This window comes from Pelobates fuscus, chromosome 10 (assembly GCF_036172605.1).
Source record: "Pelobates fuscus isolate aPelFus1 chromosome 10, aPelFus1.pri, whole genome shotgun sequence".
Classification (NCBI taxonomy): Eukaryota; Metazoa; Chordata; class Amphibia; order Anura; family Pelobatidae; genus Pelobates; species Pelobates fuscus.
In genome coordinates this window covers 46,088,469-46,106,693 of record NC_086326.1, presented here as the reverse complement: position 1 = coordinate 46,106,693, position 18,225 = coordinate 46,088,469, and the positions used below count along the sequence as shown (strand labels likewise).

Sequence of the window (18,225 nt, the reverse complement as noted above, 5' to 3'; positions counted from 1 at the left end):
TGGACTAACGGGATTATTGACCCACGCACGGTCACTCTCACACAACGCTTTGTCAGCCAACACTAAGACCGCATACGATAAGGCGTTGATTGTTTACCGCAAATTTGATGGGGAGTTTCACGTTTTTGATAATTAATCTATCAAGATCATGGTGGCTTTTGCCTCTTTTTGTCACTTACACCTCAAATTAGCACATAACACTATCAAGTTATATCTTACAGGCATACAGCACCGGGTCCTCACTACCTTTCCCAGTCACCCACCTTTTCTTTCTACATACCACATCAAAACCATTCTTAAAGGTATCAACAAAACAGATCAACCTCCTACTACCAATAGATTACCCATATTCAGGAATATATCAGACCTATTGGACACAAACCCCTTTAACGTCCGGACTAACTCTATTATCAAAGTAGCCATTTGCATCGCCTTCTACGGCTTCCTTAGACCCCGAGAGTTCACTGTGGTCAGTCAATCCGATATCAGCACATGTTTAGAATTATCGGAAATGGTCAAACACGGCGACCATTACAGTATGTTTTTATATACATTTAAGACTAACCACACTAACTATGCTACTACAATCCCTCTCTTTCCAACAGATAACCTCTGGTGTCCCGTTAAAGTACTCGACTCATTTCTGTCCGCGCACAACAGTCTCCCAGCTAACTCTCCCTTACTACCTCTTCACAGACACCCACTTACCACTCCCAAGTTCATATTTCACGTTCGAACATTGCTGCTAAGATTGGGACATAGCCCTGCCTCATTTTCTGGTCACTCCTTCATAATTGGAGCAGCCTTTAGTACGGACACACCAGTCCATATCATTTAAAAGAATGGGCAGATGGAAACCCTTTGTCTACAGCACATATATCCCGCAGCCTGAGAAAGAACTCAGGAAAGCTTTTAAATGTTTAGCATTACGAGTATGCAATAAAGTGTGTTTTCCTGCAATATCTTTTTGCCCTCTTTATTACAGGCCTACCCGTACGTTGGTTTCTGCACACCACTACCAACTTTCCAGCTTTCCTCTATTTCCATATATGATTTAAGTTCTGAACACAAATAAAAATATAGATATATGCACACACACACACTCGAAAACGCCCAAAGTGCGAACAACAGCTCTGTGATTATATTGCAGTTAAATCCTATAGTGTCCTAATAACTGCCACTAGAGGTGCTTCCTGCTGCAGCAGTAGAGTAAAAACGGTCAAATTTGATGCACACCCAGCACTCTTCACATAGGCGCGTCAGATCCCCGGTGCTCCTCCTACAATGCAGAAGGAAGAGAGGCAAGCTGCTGTGACCGAACCATGTTTATTTGTGATGGGGATACTAAAACGTTAGGAATACAGATTAATATACCAAATGCTTTAGTGTTTCTTTAAATGACAATAGTGGTAAGAAGAACCGCAAATGCAACATTTCTACTGGGGGTTGGCATTCAGCTAAAGTCCTTTACGTTTAATAGACTAACACATCGAAAATCCGTTCTTCACCCAGCATGCACAAATAATTTCATGAAACCAATTGTCTTTTCATCAAGTAATAAACGAAAAGGAGTAGATGCTAATAGTCTCAATGTAGGTCAAGACATGAGACCATATGCATCACCTGGATATAAACATAGCCAAGTAGGAAAAATATATATTAATAATGGCTAAATTAACCCAAAACAAAATTGAGACCATGAAATAAGTGGAAAAAATTAAGTATATACAAATATAACTAATGCCACTATGCATCCAAGGTAGAAGCAGGTAGAGGTCACTTCCAAATAGATAAAGGGATATGATATAAAATACTGCGATAAAGCTTTATTAGAAGGCTAGCTTAAATGAAAATATCAATCCCAGCTGTGACCCCTATCTCTAATCTAACCCTTGTAAACATCTGACAAAGGTGCAGCATACAAGCACCGAAACGCGCGTCGGGCGTTCTTTTCTTTTTATTTTCTTTATTATGGGCACTGGGGATCGTTTGATTTAAGCACTTTTAAACTTAAATATGATTTGAGTATATTTCCCTACTCTATCTCTTTGCTACTATGCCTTTCTAGATAGTTATACAGGGAGAGAGGCTTTATAAATCATACTGTCAGTTTATTTGAAACTGACTTTTTCATTTCATACTATTTACTCTCTCTGTTCTATCTGCAAGTATTTCTACTCTGGATACTATTGTGCAGCAATCCTACATTGTGTGTTTGGTCTTTTTGTGCCCACGATCAACAGCCCTATACTGTCTTTTATTTTAGGGACCTGATCCTTTATTGCTAAGTTAGCTCATTTGGATGGCTCCACAATTGGTCTTTGTGTACCCTGAACAGTTAGGGCTCGAGATTTAGTATTTTAGGAGACCGCACCTAGATGTTTACAAGGGTTAGGTCAGAGATAGGAGTCACAGCTGGGATTGATATTTTCATTTAAGCTAGCCTTCTAATAAAGCTTTATCTCAGTATTTTATATCATATCCCTTTATCTATTTGGAAGTGACCTCTACCTGCTTCTAACTTGGATGCATAGTGGCATTAGTTATATTTGTATATTCTTAATTTTTTCACTTATTTCATGGTCTCAATTTTGTTTTGGGTTAATTTAGCCATTATTAATATTTTTTTTTTCTAATTGGCTATGTTTATATCCAGGTGATGCATATGGTCTCATGTCTTGACCTACATTAACACTATTAGCATCTACTCCTTTTTGTTTATTACCTATATTGGGATTAAGCCCCTGGAGTCTCCCTGCGGTAGATAGTGCCGGTCTAAGCTCGCGGTCCTATTATCTTAGGATATAGTCCTTGGGTCTGCTCTCGCTGTCCTGTATTTGTTTTTTGTCTTTTTATCAAGTCCTACCCTTCGCTATCTTGTAAAGGCCTTATGTACATTCGTTATCGAATAGTAAAGTGCAGAAGCCATATTTAAGGCCTGTAATTCAATCCGCCCTAATACAAATATTGAACTTAAATCTCTTCTATATTTTCTATATACAAATTATTATTTTTTTTTTTTAAATCACCGTACACAAGATGCTGAGCAACCTCAAAGTACATTATTACATAGAGCAAAAGTAAAATCGAACAAAGAAAAATATTTTTTTTTTTTTTTTTCCTCCATTACAAAAAGTATCTGACTCCCATTTGGAGGGGATAACTTTGTAGAGGATTTATATCCTGTACATATTCCACACAATGCCTTTTCATTTATTTGTTTTTATAATAAATATATATATATATTCTATTATCCTTCTCAAAATTGCATCTGAACTTTGTTATATTGGCTGAGAACAATAAGCCGCTGTGCTCAGACAATGTGCTAGCTCTCATACAAGCTCATAACTCTATCAGAAGTAGTGGAGGTGAGGAAACCCCTAACAGATCCCAGGTAAGCAGTCAGACCCCCTTCTCCCATGATCCCTTGCAAGCATTTAGAATAACAAAGCATTGTGGAACTTGTAGTTTTAAAACCTCTGGGGGAACTACCTTGTTTTAGGCACCCCTGCACAACAGCGTGCTCAAGTTCTTATGGTCTTGTAGTGTTCATTTTTTTTTTTTTTTTTTTAGGACTACTGTCATGATATAAGAAACCTCGTAGACGTTAACAGTCTGTAATTATTTTATACATAAACCCTTCTTTTCTATTTATGCAAACATGGGAACAGAATTCAGCACGTCTGCCACGTTTTATCTCTGTATCACTGAAATGAAATACAGGTGGCGTTGCATTCTGTTTGCTTACTCAAGGACATGCCAAGGACTCTCACATGTACACTAAGGACCTATATCCTGTGAGTTGACTAAGTGTAAACGTTCACATGCACACTAGTCACCGAATTCTAGGTTTGCAAACATGTCCTGTGTAAGAGATCACTGTGCGGACAGACGCTGTAAAGTTTTCAGGCTGATTTTACTATTCCAAAACTTACTTTAAGTGGTCTTTCCTTAAAATTTTAGACGTTAGTGTGTTATGTTATATATTGCTGTATAGTGTTTAAATTTTAACTCGTGTGTACGGGGTTCTGAGCATTACTCAGAGGTTGGCTCCAGATTCTGCTGTCTGGAATGGCACTAACTTTACTAGGACATCAGTGCAAGTTTGACATTTGGTAGTAAATGGTAATTCCCATTGGTGTTTGGCAGTGGTTCCCCACCTCATTTCTCTTGAGTACCCCTTGGCAGCCCATTTCCATAAATAGTACCCCTTATATTGGCAAAATATTTGTAATTATTATAGTTGCTGTTATTTCAAAAATGTTTTTCTCTGTTCCAGGCTCCTCACAGTGCAGATACACACATGTAGATACACAAACACACAGACTGACACATGTGCAGATACACAGATACAAATTCTGACACACATAGAGATACAGAGACGCCGATATAAACACTGCCATACATTCAGATGTACAGATACAATGACGCACTCATACAGATACACACACTGACACTTGCAGATACATAGACACATATACAAGCAGAGATGCACATGTAAATGAAGAGACACACATACAGTTGCACAGACACAGTGACACAGACTGACACATGATGTACAGACAGGAAAAAACACTTTCACACATGCAGATACACAGATGCAAACATTGACACACATACAGTTGCACAGACACACTAATGCACATACTGACATACATCTAGTTACAAGGACATGCGTATACACACACACTAACACATATACAAATGTAAAGACACACAGGTACAAACACCACACATGCTGACAAACAGATGGCAACACTAATATATATACAGTTGAACAGACATGCTGATAAACACACTGCCACACATACAGATGCAAACACTGACACACACACATACATACAGATATAAACATTGCCACACATACAGATACATACACACACATACAATCATTGACACACATACAGATAGACACAGACATACTGATACACACTGACACACAGATACAAACACACATAAATACACACACTCATATGCATACAGATACAATGACATACACAGATACCAGGGCCGGCCCAAAACACGCCCACATTTATTATGTTGTATTATGACAATTAAAACTAAAATGAAATATATAATGATTAGATAAATACATTCCAGTAACATATTTAGATAATTGCACATTAAATTAAACGTCACAACATATATGCTTCTGCAGTGGTAATAAAATATGAGAGTGTGTTTTGCACTCACTTTCTCCCAGCTCTCTGGTCACGTTAGAAGGTGCCTGGTCGCACTATTAAAGCGTTGCAGCGCACGACCGGGCCCCTCATAGCACATATCCATCGGGTGGCCTGGAGTGTATGGGCCACCCGACCGATGGACCCGATCATCTTGCGGTCCCCAGCCCATGCGGGGTGGTTGCTCTGCCGCCATTTTTTTAATTTTTTTATGCATACACCCTTGGGCACTGAATTGTACCCCTGGGGTACGCGTACCACTGGTTAGGAACCGCTGCTGTATGCGATAAAGTACCTGTAAATTTAGGATATGTTAAAGGAACACCAAAGTATTAAAACTACAAACCTGTATTCCTAGCACTTTAGTGTCTGTGTCTCACGTAACATAGGTTGATTCTCCCCCCACATGTCCCATGTAAAAAATAAAGGCCTTTTGTGTCTTTTCCAGTGCAAAGGCTCCCTGTACACTGTTTACCTCCCCTACCTACCTTGATGTCATGAAGGAAGCATGACCTCCTCAATTTGAGGTTCAATCGATTGCTCATTATAGAGGAGCACTGGGGAACTGATGCACACTTGCAGAGTGCGCCACTCACACATCCAAGATTCTCCAAAGAAAAGTATTGAATCATTGCCCTCCTATGAGAGATTTGGTATCCTGTGACCATTTTGCTCAGTGCAGCGAAAGCACATCCAGTGGGCGTCCGTGTTACATCCACTGGCGGTATGTGTTTAACCTTTCAAGTTAAACCTAAAGCAAAATGGCAATATTTTACCTTGAATGGGTAAATCAAAAGGACAACTGCACCCAGGCTGCTTCATTGAAATGAAGTGGCCTGGGTGACTTTAGTCATCCTTTTTCTATGCTGTACTCCAATAATAAATATCTCAAACTGTTAGGTGTGACTGTATATCCGCTTGCCAGTAGTGAATAGAAATATTGAGCAGAATGTGCATATGTGAAAATGCATATCGCTCTGCAGGCTGAGTGCTTTCCGCACCCACTGCAGGTGGGTGTGGCACTGATCTATCTAATCGGTGTCCTATCCCTAGGAATGCTGGAAAAGTGCTTTTGGCATGCCTGACAGATTTACATATATACAGTTTGAAGAGCTCTTCACCCTGCAACATTTAGACAGGGGGAGAAGAGAGGGAGTCTTATCTGTGTGACCATGCAGAGCAGGCTCCAGTGTTGGGTTTCTCTCTCTCCTGCTGGTACCCAATGATGCCCTGTTTCTGTCATTTGTGGGCTAATCTGAAACTGAACTCGGTGAGTGAGGGGGGTTGCTGAAGAAACTCCCTTAGTTGAGAGATGTCCAATAATGCAATCTGTCAAAGTTTATAGTAAGTTTATAAACCTTTTCATACATACTTTTCAAAGTTTTTATTCTTTATTTTGGTTAGTGTATTTGTTTAAAAGTGTTTGTTGATTTTAAAATAAATTGGCAAGTGATGCATGTCCTTTAACTGTAAACAGGATGTTGGCACCAGGCAACTGCAGACACTTCAAAGAGATAAAGTGGTTACAATGCCTACAGGCACTCCCTTTAAGCAGATGGTTATAAAAATGAACACTATTTATTTATTTTTTCCTTTCTTTCCTTTTGTACGAAGAGGTCAAAATTACAGATACATTTTAACATCTTTTGTAAAGCCTTTCTAAATAAAAGTGAGAGACATGAGATATTCATGTGTCTTCTAAGTAAACTTGAAAGTGGCACATATACGGGAAGTACATTTGAGCGTTCCACTTTCAGACTTCTCTTTACAGTAGTAGGGCTTGCATTTCTTTACTTTGTAACCAGATAGTTGGATATCTTTCTGATCGGAACTTTTAAAGACACCGTGACAAAATATGTGCTGGTGTAACTTCAATTGTGTGAATTTTTTTTTTTATAGAATAAGTACTGTGTGTATCTGTAAATAATAAATATATAGAATATATTTTTTTTTATTTTTAAAAAAAATTTATTTAAGGCCAAAGTTGTTGAACTGGAAAGTTCTCAAAGTCGGCTATGTTTGTAGTTCATCTATTTTGGACTTAAAAAAATTAAATTCAATTCTTGGCTGTTCTCACTTTAGTAAGTAACACCAGTTTTAGGATCCCTGGATATTCCCTTCCCTGAATCGGAGTTATTCATTGTGCTGAATGCTGCAACACTGCTGCTGTAACATATTGTCATAGGACTCCAGAGAGTGCAGTATTTTACCGTCGTATTCTACTGCCAGTGTGTTCTCGAGCGTCGAAGACTAGAGTGTGTGTGTGTGTCTGTGTGTGTATATATGTGTATATCCTCTGAGTATAAAAGTTAAATTTAATCGTTTGTCAGTATGGAAAACTGTTGGTGATGAGACGCTATTCACTTAAAGTAATCTGCAAAAAAGTATAGTTTGGACTATTAGTGTTGTGAAATTTGGGAGAACCAGCCCAGTAATTGCATATTTGCAGATAGCGTAAAATGCTTTCTTTGTTCTGTATTTATTCCACAAGCTTTATTTATTATTGTTATCTTGGCCAATGAGACTATTGTTACATAAGAGCTTTTAGGTTCTTGGTTATGAGTGCCTTTTACTGTTGAGTACAATTTGGGTTATGTGTAGTTGCAGATTTATTTAATGATTCAGCAGATTGGTACTATACCTTATGTTTGTGCTGTGGATTCTATATGTTAAATGGGTTAAGGGTGCTCTGGTATGGAAAGACCTGAGGTGTTTCTATAGTCTTGGTAATTATTCATGACATGGAAACGTGGACATAATATACTGATGATAGCTCTGCTTCGAGGTTCTGGAGGCTGAATAACACACGGTTTTTCGCAAAACACGTAATTACAGCAAATTAATCCAAAGTGGCATAATTGAGTTTAAAGTAGCTAAGCTGTGACTTCAAGTGAGCTGGATACGTTTTTTTCCAAGTTGGTTAATTTCGTTTCTATGTTGCCTTTTGGACATAACTTGTTCACATTTGGTAAATCATGCTGCTGGTCTACAAACTTGGCCACTTACCTGTTGGGAAACCTAGTAGAGCATTATCCAAATAGTCTTAAGTTTAAGAATTAAAACATGGCTAAAAGAACACTACAGCACATTGTAGCGGTAAACGCTAAAATGTACTGTAGTGGTTATGGTGACAAGAGTGCACTTCCCACACCCCTTTTTATAAATGGTCAAATTATTTTTGACTTTTTACCTGTGGTGCGTTGGCTCCTCCTATGAGCTATTGTTTAGAGCTTATGCTGTACCAAATATAAATACATATGTGGTTTTCTATAATAAATATCCAGAATTGCGTGAAGATGTGCTACTAACAGATACTGCCTGTTTGAGGATTGTGAGAGAAGTAAAACTGTTGATTTCATTGGTGCCTTTAAACTTCCAATACCGAAAAGTATGATTCCTCTGTGCTGGTCTGTGAATACAATTGATTATTCTTCTGGATAACCATGTATACTCTTAACATTAAATATCCGTTCCTAAATCAGTAACCTATTATGAATGAGTCAATTTGAAATTGATTTGGTTTGTTCTTTGGTAATTGCATGCTAGTTGTGCTTCAGTGGAGCGTACCTCCTTTTTATTCATGATTTGTACCTTCTGTACACAAGTATTCAAAAGTTAGGCCCTAGTGCTCCCTTATTTAAAGGGACACTCTAAGCACCCAGACCACTGCAGGTCATGACGTGGTCTGGGTGCCGTGTCCCTGCCCTCCTTAGTTCTGCAGTTTGAGCCTCTTGTGGCTTTTTACCAGACCGCCACTAGAGGCACTTCCGGGAGTTTACTGGACTCTAGAGGACATCCAAAGCTACCCTATACGCTTGTGGCGCTTGCCATGCGTTAGGTCCCCACGTCAGAGAGGGTGGAGCGCTGACCCAGAGCGGAGGAATGTTGATGCTGGAATTGAGTAAATAAAGGGTTGTGGAACCCTTTATGGGGAGGGGGGTTAGGGTTGCAAGGTGGGGGAGGGTGGGTTGCAAGGGAGGGGTGGAGCATTCTATTAGATATGCCAGGCTGCAAATGACCCAGTTTAAGTCCTAACATTGCTGCACTTGTACAGCACATTACAACAGAGAGCAGGAAAATTCTCCACCAATCGGGTGTCTCCAATTCTGTTTAGCAGGTGTCTTTCGCACATGTAGTTCTGCTCCAGCTACTGTCCTGCTAATCAAATTTTGAGTGGAAAACCTGAATAATCTAAATGCAGAAGTTGCCTTCAAATTACAGACTGCCACTTTCACAGGTTTTGTGAAGGTAACTTGTAAGGTATTTACCCAGACTGTTGATGGCATGTACACCGCTGGCCCTTGGGAGGTGGCAGAGACCTGCATGATGTGTGCCCACCATTCACACAATATGGACTGCAAAGGGTGGAGTAAAATGTCCTGGCATCTGGCACAGGAGGGGCAATCTTAAAAGGAAACTAAACACGGGTTTATGGGCCGCCCACAGTGTAGTGGGGGATACGTCTGGGGTGTAATTTTCTTGAAAATAGCGTGTGATCTCTGCTAGGAGTGCCTCCTTTGTCTGGGGATGTCTGAGTATCGAGGCGTTTAGTCTCCATTTCCATGGGGCGTGTGGGCCCGGTAGTTTAAGGGTTATGGCAATGTCAGCATGGTCGGACCATGAGATGAGGTTTAGGTCAGAGGTTTTTATCCACGACATAGCTAGTGGGTTGACAAGGAACATATCTATGCGGGAATATGTAGTGTGTACTGCCGAATAGAAAGTGTAGTCCCATACGCTCGGGTGTTGGATCCTCCAAGGGTCTAGTAGACTTGTGTGGTTGAGAAAGGTGTTTAAGAGTTTGTCTTGTCCTCCCTTATTCTGGGACCTGGGCAGACGAAGACCTCCACCCCTATCTAGCGCTGAGCATGGTGTGGCATTTAGGTCTCCTCCTAATATTAAAATTCTCCTAGGAAGGCCTAGGATTAAAGTTTCTAGTTCGGTCCAGAATTACCTGCAGGGGACATTGGGTGCATATACGTTTTAGGTGGTAGGTGTTAGAGTGAAGCGTGCCCAATAGGACCACGTACCGGCCCTCTCTGTCCTCATGGGTGTGGGTTATAGTGAGCGGGCAATTTTTGTGGATCAGTATTTCAACCCCATTCCTTTTACATAGTGCCCTCGAGGTGTATGCTCTGGTGTACACATGGTTAGTGAGTTGTGTCCCTGAGGTGCGTGGCAGGTGGGTTTCCTGAATATATGCGATGTCAGTTTTCTGTCATCTGAGTTCGCGGAAAAGAAGCCTACATTTAATTGGGCTATTGAGCCCGTTAACGGTCAGGGACGTTAGTTTGAGTTCCATTTTGTGAGGTAGCGCTGCGACGTAGAGTACCTGGTGATGTGGGCGTAACTCGTCTGTGTGCGCTGCTAGTGTGGTTTGGGTGGCAGTGTCGTGTTCCGCAGCAGGTCCAGGTGGGGTGTATAGGGTTGGGAGGGGGGGTGGGGAAGGTAGGGTAGAGGGTGAGGAAGAGGGGAAGGTAATAAAGTTGGCCGTGTTATGCGGCCGAAACTAGTAGAGATAGACAGGTGAGAGAAAGAAATTACGTTAGTGTTTTTAACGTTAAAACAAAACAAATACTATACAATACTATTCCGAGTCTTATACTGTGCCAGGAGCTCTGGGGGTGGGTCACCTCCACGCTGAGGGTATCTCCTCAAAACGGGGGGGAAACACAGCCGAAGAGCACCCCGGCAATGCTCAATTGGAGCAGAAAGTCAAGTACCAAATCCCAACCCCTCGAGCCCGTGCAGCAACGAGAAAAAGGGGGTCGCATCAGAGTGTCTCGGCAGTGCAACGGGGTGCGGGTGATACCGCCCCACTCTCGTGGTCCCACATTAGAAAATGGCCGCCAGGGAGCCCGCGCGTGCACCAGCGCCACGGAGGGGGAGGCGCCCGAGCGTCACGGCCACGTCAGAGTCCTCCCCGCCCCACACCGCGGGGCAGGCCCACTCCGCCAGGACATCATGAGGCCATGTCTGGATTCCCTCTCGTTTGGGAGTCCCTGTCCTTCCCGCCCCGCCGGCCATATTGGGCCTGGCCGCCTGGTTGGTTACAGTGTGTGCATCTATGGTTGTGTTCTGTGGGATATGTATTATTTTTTTAAGACCGCCACCCCCATAACGTCCCGAGCCCCACCACCCCCCGGCACCAGAGATGAGCGGTGACTTCGTGGGCGTCCAAGCCACGCCCCGTACAGTGTAATTTTATGCAAATCTCCTGCCTGAAAAATACCTTGCATTACATCCAAACCAACTTATGTTCATTGTACAGGTTCTTGTTCATGTATTATTCCATTTAAGATAACTAAAAAATCGTCTTGGTACTTCTTTGGTAAAGCTCCTTGGACATAACATTTTTATTTTTTTGTTTCTTTCAGACACAAGCAGTGTTAACCCACTCATTGAATGGTAGTTTGCAATGGTTTTTAAAGCATTGTCTCTTTTCAATATATATATATATATATTTTAAAATATAGTCTAGGAAGCAAAGGTTATTTGAAATACTTTATTTAATTTTTTTTAATTTTTTTTTAAATAACTCGAATGGTATTTTATATTAACTTGGTTGTCTTTGCTCAACAAGCATATAGCTTGAGTCTGGTCAATAATAGGTTAACATGAAGGCAATAAGCAATCCTTCATCTGCTTTTAGAAAGGTGGAGAGCCTGTGAGTTTCTGATTAGGATGTCTAATTATGTTGGTTCTTAATATTGATTGCGGCCTTGCAGAGTCCCAAGTGGTTTTGATAGCTCTGTCATCAATCACCGGTGTTTATTGCTCAGCAATCCTGTCTATTCCGCAGCCCATCCCCTCCTGCTGATTTTTGTCTTGGAGTAAATATTTATAAATCTGAAGAGGCACTAAATCTATCATTGACCCTGGTTGAAACTTAACTTTGCTGTTTGTTATGTGTATACAAAATAGAATGACAGCAAGTATTTCACTTGCCCTCTGTTCCAGGCCCCAATAGTTGAGATGAGAAAATGTTTAGATTTTTACACAAAGGTGTTATTTATTGTCAACATACTCTGCACTCAGTGGTATAAGGAATATAACCGAACTAAATTTTGAAAAACAAATTTCAGTAAGTGCAAACAAGTGACTAAGATTGTTCAATTGAGATTATCTTGGCACTTTGGAGCAGATATTGGGGTTGCCCCTCTCCTAAATCTAAAGAGTGTGTGTGTGTGTGTGTGTGTATGTGTATGTGTATATGTATGTGTATATGTATGTGTATATGTGTATGTGTATGTGTGTGTGTGTGTGTGTATATATATATATATATATATATATATATATATATATACTAAATATGAACTGGTCATCTGCAAGCTTTTGGCAGTTACAAGTTCACTTTAACATTGAATACTCAATTTAAAAATGTATCCGTTTGAAAGTTTTATTTTTTTTAAATTCTTTTTTTTTTGTAGTGCGTAGGAAAATAACATTTGCCTGTGAGGTACCCCAAAGGTAATCCTCTAGCACAATACAAACAGCTGAACATAGGGGTACAGGGGAAATCGAGCACATTTTTATATAACAATGGGAATGGTATAGCTTGACATCATTTAGACATTAGCGTGACGTAACATATTTTGCATATGATTTCTATTTAACGATTGCGTAAAAGATTCGCATGAAGAAGTTGCATACACCAGTTGCATAGGACGATTGCATAATTTAGTTGCAGAAAGAAAAACATAGTGAAAAACTAGGAGGTATAGTCACGTGAGATTAGTTATAGCATTCGCCTCCACATTTCTAAGTGTCGCTTGTCTCAGAATATTAGTAATTGCAAGTTTCAGTAGCATGGATTGAGGGTACAAGATGTTGCTAAAACATGTCTGGCTTAGAGTAGTATCATGTTAAATGGTACATCATTCCAACCGACCAGGTAGTTGTGGGGGTCTATAGCTAGGCATGTAGTTAATACAAATATATGAAAAACAAGCACATGTATAGATGTGTTTATAATGCAATTATCTTAGCTAGGGTGAGTTTGCACATGACTGCTTCGGTGGACAGGGTAGCATATTTAACCCCTTAAGGACACATCACATGTGTGACATGTCATGATTCCCTTTTATTACAGAAGTTTGGTCCTTAAGGGGTTAAGAGGAAGCATTGATTTAGCATAAGCATGCAACTAGACAATTATGCAGTATGTGTGGAATCAATAAGGCTCAGCTAAGCTAGGAACATTTTTAAGGCTTATAAATATATAGGCAAACTAAATAGTGACCGCTAGAACATACACATGAAATTACTGCGTGGCTGTACGGTACTGCAGTTTTACATTGCTCCCCTCCAACCACTCAATCTCACTATAAAACAGAAGCAAACACTTGAGCTAGCAGAAACAGTTAAACATCAACTGATAAAACTAAAAAATATGCAACTCAGCCATGTATCATTGGTAATGGTGGGGTGGTCTGTCCTGGTGGTCATTCAGCCTATACCCCTGCTGGGCTATGGGCTTCCATGTGGGGATAGTTCATGCTGGGCTTCCAGTGGCTTGTCCTGCTCCTGATACCATGCAGTTGGTGGTTGCTGGTGCGCTCTGTTCCATCTTGAGGGCCTGGGCTTTGCATGGGGGCCCGTCGCTGCTGAGATTGTCTGTCTCCTGGGTGTCTTTTGTCCTCGTGGATGCATTCCCGCGGTTTCCCGGTGGGGTCGACAGGTTAAGCGCCTCCGTGGCTGTGGTCTCGCTTTTCTACGCTTTGGGGAGGTGCGCCCCCCGGTCCGCCGCCTTGTGGGAGCCTCCGGAGTTGCGGACTGTTGCAGGCCACTGTGTGGGTGAGTACATGGCTGTGGTGGGGTTTGTTGGTACATCATGCGCTCAAGTTTTGTCCAGAAGTCTTGAAAGTGCTGATCCAGACGGTTGAGGATATCGTCGGGGCTTGGGGGCCACGTGGCCGCCGCCATTTTGACTAGGCCTCGGTCGACCTGTCTTAAGCTTGCGGCTTCAGCTCGCTGACCTGCCCGGTTTGGATTGCTTTTCAAAGATGGACGGGGATCACCCCCACCGGTCCCGGGGGGGGGGGGTGTGTAACGGGGCACCTGCATAGAGGGATAACTTCGCGTGCAATGCTGGTTCAGCATTTTGGCCGCTGTCTCTGTCTGGCATGTAGTAGGCCGCTTTTGCCTCGACGGGGCTTGCAGATTTTCAGGGAGCCGCCGACCACCTCGCCACATCTCAGGTGGGTCAGGCAGCCTAGACCTCGCTTGGTGCTGCCCCTGTCTAGGGCTGTTAAAAAGCCTTTTTTAGTGAGAGTGTGGAGGAGTTTGTCCGAGACACGTCTATCCTCCATTGCGGTCAGGCCCCGCCTCCCCCGTTTGAACGTTTATCCCAGCACTTACAACCTGTCATAACCAGCCAAGGTTGGACATTTTTTTGTTTTTGGTATATCTCTAATCTGCAAGTAAAATGTCTGCATCCTCTGAATGGCAGACAAGAAGAGGAGCTTTTTGTTCAAAGGTTGCACCATGACCACTTTGATTTGGGGGGCGTTCCTGGTACATGGAGTCTATATGTGCAACATTTCAGAGTGCCATTCATCGGCTGAGAGCTAATTCTCCATCTTTATTAGTGGACTTGGTACTAATGTATGCAAAAGCATTTTATAATTATTAACATGGCTTCCAAAGATTCCACATCACTTTAAAATATGAAGGGGACTTTAACAAATACGGCAAACTATTACAAATTTTGCCAGGAACAATAGGTTGATCCGTATATGATGAACATGTATTTTGACCGAGAACACGGACCATTTTTATAAAAGCATTATTACATTTGAAAGCTTGCTACTAATGTAACCACCTCCGGTAATGCACAATCCCGAATGCTATAAAACTGCCGCACCAACCATCACACTGAGCTCACCTGGTATAGACTGTAACTAATTACAGCTAACTACCTGTTAAAGTAGGATACTGTTCTGATTGATTCCACAGAGTAAACTACTGATATTTTCTATTGGTGTGCTCTTTGACCTGTTTTCCCAGTTCACTAAAGTTTCAATTAATTTACTAATCCCCTAGAATATGTATTTCCCTGCCCTGTTTTATATTGCCTAAATATGTAATTCCTTGGCCAATTCTCTGCCATTCACAGTTTAGATGACAACCAAGAGTATAATAATAATAATGCTGGTCTTCTAAAGGATATTTTTATTTTATTTTTTTTTCTTAAAAATTATGGTCTGGTGGGGAGGGAGATCTGAACTGTAAAAACTATTAACCATTCTATATCTTTTAGAAGATCTGCCTACCTGTCAGAAACTTTGCCAAAAGCAAACAAAATTATACATGGAATTCCTGTATTATGATCTTGGTATTCAAAGCAAAATATCAGATTAACACTTAACTCCCTATTAATGCTTGCTGAGTACAAAGTACAAATGCTCACTAGTACTCAAGTTCCCTGAGAATCGTGTCTTGTTTATAACGGATATGCTAATTCTGTTTATTACATAGGTAAATAGACCAAACACAAGATAAAATAAAAATACTGTTTCGTGTTCTAGAATTTATTAATCAACCAGTGACTGTTACACAAACCTGTCCAGCTTTTATTTATTTTTTCTCTCTTGCCTTTACCGCTTTGATCATTTGCTGATGTTTGACTCTCATTGTTTTCAATATTTTTTAAATACGCTATGTACTAACATTCTCTCTTTTCTCTCTTTTTCAGTCTCTACCCCACCCCCAAAGATGAGAGAATCCCGAGCACAGCTGTTCTCCTAGAGTTTCACTAGGCCTGAAAACTCATGCAGTAGATATCTTTCTGACAAGCAAATGAGTTATCTTGTCATCTGTGAAAGATGGGAGTCACATGGACCACAGTCACTACAGAGCTGACATGAGGAATTCTCAAGGACGTTGGAGCGCAAAGAATGCTCTGTTTTTATTATTAGGGAAGAAGAAACTTTTAAAGCAAAAAAAGAAATAAAAGCTATTTATTACCGAAAAAAAGTTTTACTTTTGTTAAAACTGAAACAAAATGTGCTGCTGTTTTTAGTTCATTGGTATTAGACTGAAGCTACACACCATAATGAAATTGAACTATTTACTCTGAAGATACTACAATAAAACTATCATTATCTTCAGCTTTTAAAATAAAAGTTTGAAATCTTTAGTTTGTTTTAACAAACTTTCCTTCTTTCCTTGTATTAATAACCAAAATATAAATTGAAAACTGAATCTCAAAATAGTCCATGCTGAATTGGTGATTTGTTGGTAACCAAAAACTTTTTTTGCGTCCATTCCATAAATCTCAAAATGTAGTGAATTGAAAAAAACAAATTGCAAGATTTAAACTTTGGCAAAGCCAAGCTGTGACTATAGCCATTTCAGAATATACTATCAGTAATGGTAAGTTATAACGAAACAGAATAAGCGCTCTCTATCTGGTACAGTAGCTGCAGTTCACCAACAAGGAGTTCCCCCACCCTTGTGAAATATAAATCAATACAAACAAAACCAGGTGAAGAGCGCTGGAGCTTCAAATTACATACATAGAAGGAGAGGGTGGTATCCAAGAATATGTATCTTAAAGGGACACTCCAGGCACCCAGACCACTTCTGCTCATTGGAGTGGTCTGGGTGCCAACTCCCACTACCCTTAACCCTGCAAGTGTAATTATTGCAGTCTTTTTTAAACTGCAATAATTACCTTGCAGGGTTAAGTCCTCCCCTAGTGGCTGTCTATTAGACAGCCACTAGAGGACACTTCCTGGTCCCTAGCACAGGTTCCTGTGTGAGGACCTCCAGCGTCGCTCTATTCCCCATAGGGAAGCATTGAAATTCATTTTCAATGCTTTCCTATGGGGTGCGCTAATGCGCATGCGCGGCATTGCCGCGCATGCGCATTAGGTCTCCTCGGCCAGCGGGCGAGATCAGTCTCGCCCACCGGCCGACGTAAGCAGAAGGAGGAGCGGCGGGGGAGGAGGAAGCAGCGACGTGGGACCTGTCGCTGCCTCTGGTAAGTCACTGAAGGGGTTTTCACCCCTTCAGCAACTGGGGATTGGGGGGTGGGAGGGAGAGGGACCCTCCAGTGCCAGGAAAACGGATCGTTTTCCTGGCACTGGAGTTTCCCTTTAAGGAAAAATAACACAATAATAGTGCAGAATGTTAACAAAATAGTGCCAAATGGGAGCACTCACACTTTATGGAGCTATATAAGCTCTATTTCATGGGCCTGGACAGTATAATCCCATTCTAAGGATATCTTTATAGATGTCAGCAGTGCTTGACTCTAAAGTGGATAAAAGATCACCATACGTAAAAAGATAAAAAAAAATCCAATGGTATGTAAGGTGACCGTAATTGTAAAAGGATAAACACCTACTTATATGACCTAGAGCAGGGGTCCTCAAACTTTTTAAACAGGGGGCCAGTTCACGGTCCCTCACACTGTTGGGGGGCCGGACTATAAAAAAATATTAACAAATTTCTATGCACACACACACACACGCATAAGGACATAAATACACACATACATAAACAGACACACACACACACACACACATATACATATACAGACATACACACATACATACACACAGATATACATACACACATATACTGACATACATGCAGACAGACACACACAGCTAATTTTGATAACTTTTTTTGCAAGAGGGTGGCTGTGGCTCATGGGAGTCGGTGTGGCACGGAGGGAGCTGGGAGGAAGTGACCACCGGCTGTCCCTTCCTATCAGCAGTACTTTGCAGCTGAGATTATTATTATTATTTTTTTTTTTTTAAAGGGTCCAAGTCGCTCTATTGCACGGCTGCAGCGCTGACCGGGCCCAGAAGATATAGGGCCTATCGGGTGGCCCTGAGTGCTTGGCCCTAGTTTGAGGACCCCTGACCTAGAGCAAGGACCTACTTTAGTGTATAGAGCTTTAGGTGGAACAAGCCCCACCTAGGGATACATGTGGACCCAGATCAGCAACAAGAACTGGATGTGAGGGAAGTATACAAAAGACTGGATATGTGCTATAAAAATAAAACGTATTAATAAAACTGGAATATGGTAA

At 41.2% G+C, this 18,225-nt stretch overlaps 1 protein-coding gene across 1 annotated transcript in view; it reads left to right on the top strand.

The window, feature by feature from the left end:
- Nucleotides 1-16,250, top strand: part of PWWP2B (PWWP domain containing 2B) — a 59,602-nt gene extending 43,352 nt beyond the window's left edge. The window contains exon 3 of the mRNA XM_063433557.1: nt 15,877-16,250. The gene's annotated coding sequence lies outside the window, so the exon portion shown is untranslated. The remainder of the gene's footprint in view (nt 1-15,876) is intronic.
- Nucleotides 16,251-18,225: the final 1,975 nt, after the last annotated feature.